Below are 6,931 nucleotides of genomic sequence, written 5' to 3'. Positions count from 1 at the left end.
TAGTTCATAGCTTTTGCAGGTGCGTTCATCATGGCCTACCGATCTGCAGAAGTTACAAAAAAATTGCTGGGATGTCTGTGTATACTTCTGCAATAGATGACAATTATTCATAGTGTGTTTTCCTCCTATCTGACAAATCACGCACCATAGTATAGGCGCCGCACTTGGTCCTGCTTGTGCCTCAAGTCTTAATGGCATCGACCCTCCTCCCACCAAGTAATTCGCAAAAACTAGACAATGATCCTTGTCATGCCCCTGGCCTTTGAATTTTATGCACCATACCTCTTCTGCACCTTTGGTTGTGGTGTCCTATCCTGTTTCAAACTTTGCATTTTCAAAAATAGATTTTTCAATTGCATGTGGATTTGTTGGACTCCCAAACCAATATCTTGTATAGGGGTCTCATGCAATCTTATTTCCATTTCCAAGGCTTCGGCTTGGGTGGAAAGCTTTTGTTGTGACATCGCCATCCTTAAATGCGGTGTTAATGACGCTACAAACCATGCACAGTGTTGTCCATTTGTTAAAGTCATGTTGGCTTTGTGAATCATACTCTTCAGTCTCTGATCCAAATCCCAGGGAGTCTCACCCAGGAGCATTGCGATCTCCTTAAGCCCGATAATTGATTGTGTCTCCAACTTGGGCCTGCTAAATTCCCTGTATAGCGTGGCCTGGATTTCTGTGATTCCTGCGTTTGGATGGTCATTAGAATGCTTAATGTACCATGTTGATGCGTGATCTTGCAATGCGCTTACCAATGTAGCCTTTTTGATATTTTCATCCACGACTCCTTGCGCTTCCCATACTGCTCTTACCATGAACCAGAATTGGTTTGGATCTTCATTCCCTACTCTTCTGAATAACGACATTTTGATCGCACTCGCCATACTAAACTATGGTGGTGGCGGAGGTGGGGTGGGTGGAGATGGAGGTGAAGAGGATGAGACAGGTGATGGTGTAGGTGGAGGTGGTAAGCGCAGAATTCGTTGTCTTATCAAACTGACCGCGCTTCTTAGAGAAACTTTCGCGAGCTCTTCCTCGTTTTCCCATGAGGGTGAAATTAAGGGACTAGTTTCTAATTCCTCACTACCTCTATTTCTATAGATCTTCCCACTTCGTGTAGTCCCAAACATTAATTTATTTGCATAACCTGATTTTCACACAATAGCATCTTTATTCAAGTGTTCAAAGATTTAATATACTTACCTTGCGGTCCTTTGAGGAAGCGTCGTTCTGCCTCACTATAGCTGACGATTGTATCTACTGCGAACTCAGTGATAAATCCTCCTATAATTCGATCAAGCCAATGATCCACAACCCAAACGATATTATCCTCTGATGCCTCTAATTTGCGTACTAGTTCTAGAGTCCACACGATTGGTTTATCGAGCCTGCACCTTCCCTGACTGTCTGCCAGCTTCGTGATCCACTCATACAACTCAGAAGGAAAGAACGCAAAGAAAATTTCATGGATTTCCGTATATAGGTAGCGCTCCAACCTCTATTCCTTAGATACTCGCAGATTGTTGTTTTCCTACGTCGCGAACTCGTGAATCTTCTTGTCCAACCACTCTTCAATTTCTTTCTTTGTTGGATTCCAGTGACATGACATCATACATCCCTTATGTAGATCCCGACCCTGGAAATGAAACCCTTTGTTGGCTTGTAGGGGCCTGACCCAGGTTCAGAGGTGATTTAACCAAACAAATCCTGGTACTACTAGCCCTTTTGGCAACAGTCCATGGAGCGCGGACTGAGGTCTCACCCAAAGTAGTATGGGAGGGTGCTAGAACCAGGTTTCCACACCCTGGAAATGTCTGATGATTTTTGGTGGTCCACTGTATTGACCCTGTCCACACCTTGCTACGCGCACCTATCAATACCTTGCAGCCAGTGATGTTGCCTTCCTGCAGCCTTACTCGAGACTCGATCCACGTTAGTACCCAATCCCTTATTATTAACCTGATATTAGTTGATTACTTATCTTATCTGCATATGTTTAGTTATACTTAATGGTGTTCACCATTCATATCAGTGTGCGCGATAAATAAAATAGTATAATTGCAAAAGATAACAACCATATACTAACTCATAAAAGATACACAAGATTTGGAATCAAACTTCTTTTATTATTCTTCTTCCTTGGTTACAAACTCGACTCTGCCCTGCACACTCAGCTGCGGACTCTATTAGGCCTTTGCACACTCAATAGCAGAGCCTCTTTCTACTACTACAACCCAAAGCACTTAGACTCTTACTCTATGCTCAAACCATTTGTTTTCTCCATATATTTATTGTCCTCTTTACAACTTAGAGCCTCGCTCTATTTATACACTCCCATGGTCTGCGGACCATGGGTAGGCTGACACTACCTTACAAAACTTAGGGCAGAAAACCCTATGACTCAACATACATTTCACGCTCCGCGCCCACAATTCGTGGAGTCTTATAACATTATTTGACCAAAACTTGGGCTTTGAGCCCCAAAACATGCTGTGGGGGAATTCCATGCCCAACAAGGACTTGGTGATCAAAATTGGTTATGACCCTTCAAACATCAATGTTGTAGAGGAACTTGTAAAGAAGAAGAATTTAGACATAGAAACATTAAGGAAGTAGTTAAAAATACCATCTACAGAAGATCCTCTGGCTAAGGATATTGAAGAGACAGAGACACAAAAGGAAGATATGATGAAGCTCATCATGGAGCAGAGTGCACAACTCAAGAAAATAGAGACAGATATGGAGAAGTTGATTAAAGAAAAGGAGAAAGATATTAAAAAGACTGTTGTCCCTTTGGAAGCACTTCTTATCACAACCATTCCTACAACCATATCTGCTACAACAAGTACAGGAGATGCTACAGATCAATTGGCAAATGCAGTACAAAACATGTCCCTCAAGATTGAAGAGATCAAAAAGTTACAAGATCATGTGAAACTTCTAGAGGATCATCAAAAGAAAACTAAAATGTTTCATGCAGCAGAGCTTCAGAGAGTTCAAAATAAGATAGAGGCATGGAAAAAGTCAGCAGCTGAATCTTCTATTGGCCACACCCTGGGTCAAGTTAAAGAAATCATTTGGAACAATATCATTGAGAATATAGATGAATTTTTTGCATGTATCTGTTGGGTTGTGTCATATTCTTTCCACGATTAGCCCATGTAGTTAACCTGGGGGTTAGAAGGGGGGGGGGGAGCCCCCCCTTCGTTGCACCAATTGTGTAGCGGGGGGGTCACAGGGGGTTTGAGGGGTGCTGGTTACCACCTCTATGGTTTTGTCCATGTTTTTCGCACATGGTTTTGGACGCGATGGTTTTTGGTCCATGGTTTTAGGATGCAATGGTTTTCGATCCATGGTATTGGATGCTTCAGAATGTATAAATATGTATTATAACATTGAAAGGAACATAATGAAAAATCAAATTGGCAGTCCCGGTTTTGATATCCGGGCGAAAATATCTGTGTATATGTGTTTTATGTGTTATGCTCTTGCATTGTTTATTTTCTGTTTTTTAGAATTCGTATGTAGGTAATTTTTGTACAGGGTTAAAACCTACATTTGGTATCAGAGTTGTTTTGGCTTAAAGGGGACACCTTTATTGTTGAGGGGTTTCGATCAGGCCTGTGGTAGACCTTGTTGAGTGGGAGATCTGCGAGATCGATTCTGGTGGTGAAAGAAGATGGCGAGCAGTGGAAAGATAGAGATCGAGAAATTTAATGCTCAGAGTTTTGAGTTGTGAAACTCAAGATGGAGGATCTGTTGGTGGATAAAGATCAGTGGATCATGGTTGATCCAGGTACTAAACCAATGGGAGTGTTTGATGAAGAATGGAAGAAGTTGGATCGGAAGGCAAATGTAGGTTTTAACCCCGTACAAAAATTATCTGCATACGAATTCTAAAACACAGAAAATAAACAATGCGAGAGAATAACTCATAAAACACATACACACAGAGATTTTCCCCTGGATCGCAAAATCAGGACTACAAACTTGATTTTTCATTATGTTCCTTTCAATGTTACAATACATATTTATACATACCGAAGCATCTAATACCATGGAGTGAAAACCATCGCGTCAAAAACATGGACCGAAAACCATTGCATCCAAAACCATGTGCGAAAATCATGCACAAAACCATAGGTAGGTCCGCCCAACCTAATATAGGGACCAAAACAAAATTTCCCAGGGCACTGTCCCGGACCCTGTAGAGGGGGGCTACCCACCCCACTCAAACCCCCCGCTACACAATCGACACAATAAGGAGGGGCTTCGCCCCCCATCTAACCCCCTGGTTCACTATGTGGGCTAGTTGTGGAAAGAATAACACAACCCAACATTCTCCCGCTTGTTGTTTTCTTTCCACAAGGGGCCACAAGATAGTTTAGTCATTTATCCAACCCTGTAATGCCCAGTGTTTCTCTACACCAAGAGAATTTCTCATAGCTCATGGATTTTGTTAATGCATCTGCAAGTATTCTTAAAAGTGTCCACCTTTACCAACAACACCTTTTTGTCTTCTATCATATCCCTCAAAAAGTGATATTGAACATCACTGTGCTTTGTCTTTGAATGATTTGCAGGGTTCTTTGCCAAGAAAAGCGCACTTTGGCTGTCACAGTCTATCCTTATAACTCCTTGTAATAACGCCATACTTGAACACAAACTCTGCAACTAAACTACTTCCTTGCTTGCATGAGTGGCTACCATGTATTCTGCCTTTGTAGTTGATATTGCCACTACAGATTGTTTCTTACTCATCTAATTGACTGCACCTCCAAATAGGTTAAACACATACCCACTTCTAGATCTTCTCTGATCCAGATCTCCAGCCCAGTTTGCATCAACAAAGCCACGAATATCCAACACTCTGTCCAATCATGGTCTTCCTTGGTAGCACAAACCATAATCACTAGTGCCATGCAAATCTCTGAAAACTCACTTCATTGATGTCCAATGCTCCTTCTCTGGTTTTGACATAAACCTGCACAATAAACCCACTGCATGTGCAATGTCTGGTCTAGTACAGACCATCACAGACATCAGGCTACCGAATGCACTTGCATATGGAACATGAGACATATTCTCTTCCTCTTCTTGTGTCTTGGGACACTATTAAGCAAATAACTTTACACCTACAGGAATAGGAACCTTCATTGGTTTACTATCCTGCATATTAAACCTCTGCAATATTGTCTCGACATGATACCTCCTCTAGTTTAACCAGAGCTTCCTCTTTTCCCAATCTCTTTTAATTTCCATGCCCAAAATATAGTTTACAGCACCAGGATCTTTCATGTCGAATTTGGAGGAAAATTAGGTCTTCAAATCCTATATAATTTCTTTGTCATTTCCAACCAACAACATATCATCCACATACAAGACTAGATAAATAAAACTGTCACCAATTAATTTAAAATACACACAGTAATATTCTTTGCTTCTGGTGAAGCCAAGTCCCCATATAAATGTATCAAATTTCTGATACCACATCCTTGGTGACTGTTTTAACCCATACAGATACTTCTTTAACTTGCATACAAGTTCTTTCTTACCCTTCACCGCAAAGCCTTCAGGTTGCTTCATGTAGATCTCCTCTTCCAGATCCCTATGAAGAAATGTTGTCTACACATCCATCTATTCTACCTCAAAATCAAAAGAAACAACAACAAATAAAAGTAATCTAATAGAAGCTACCTTGGCAACAGGAGAAAAAATATCACCAAAACCAATTCCTAGTACCTGGGAATAACCTTTTGCTACCAACCAAGCTTTGTATTTCTCCACCTTTCCTTCTGCATTTGTCTTCTTCTTGAACACCCATTTTTTTCCAATGGGTTTCCTTCCAGCCAGCAACTCCACGAGATCCCAAGCCTCATTTTTGTGCAACGATGCCATTTCCTCAACCATGGCCTCTTTCCAGAGTTTTCCATCCTCTGAATCTACTGCTTCCTTCACAGTTTTGGGATCATCATCAATAATAGATAAAGAAAAATTTCACCAGAAAGCAGATGGAATATACCTTTTTGGCTGCCTTCTTTCTCGAGCTGATCTTCTCACACCCGGGGTTTGTGTCTCCTCATCTTCTGATTCCTCCTCTGCTATAGAGTCTGATTCTTCCTCCTTTAGCTCAAACTCTATCTTCTTAGGTTCCTTTGGTTGGACTTCATGTTTAATAACATCTTTCACCTCTCTGAACACCACATCTCGACTGTACGTAGCCTTCCTTGTTACTGGGTTCCAAGGCTTATAACCCTTTGAACCATCCTTATACCCAATAAAGACGCACTTTTCATATTTAATATCCAACTTGGTTCGTTTCTCCTATGGAACATGTACATATGCAACATCTAAATACCCTCAGATGTGAAAGAGAGGGTTTCTTACCAGTCCATACCTCTTATGGAGTCTTATCCTTCAACGCTGATGAAGGTGATCTATTGACCAGGTAACATGCTGTGTCCATCGCCTCTGCCCTAAATTCCTGTCCTAACCCAACACCATTGAGCATGCTTCTTTCCCTTTCCATCAAAATCTTGTTCATTCTTTCCACAACTCCATTTTGTTGAGGTGTATATGGAGTAGTATTATGCCATGCTATACCACACTTCTTATAGAATTATTCAAATTCCTTACTGCAAAACTCTCCACTGTTATTTGTCCTCAACACCTTTATCTTCTTCTCTGTCTGGTTTTCCACCAGAGCCTTAAATTCTTTAAACCTGTCAAAGACTTCAGATTTCTTCTTAAGGAAATATATCCATGTATTCCTTGAGAAGTCATCTATAAATGATAGATAGTACACAGACTTACCCAGTGATGGAACCTTCACAAGTCTAAACACATCATTGTGCACAAGCTCTAATATCTGTTTCGCCCTCTTACCACCAAATGGGAAACTCACTCGATTCTGCTTCCCATATACACA

The sequence above is a fragment of the Pinus tabuliformis genome, chromosome 5_1 (genome assembly GCF_031772625.1).
Source record: "Pinus tabuliformis cultivar Carrire ecotype Pingquan chromosome 5_1, CPIR1, whole genome shotgun sequence".
In the NCBI taxonomy this organism is placed as follows: Eukaryota; Viridiplantae; Streptophyta; class Pinopsida; order Pinales; family Pinaceae; genus Pinus; species Pinus tabuliformis.
This window is presented reverse-complemented; position numbering follows the sequence as displayed.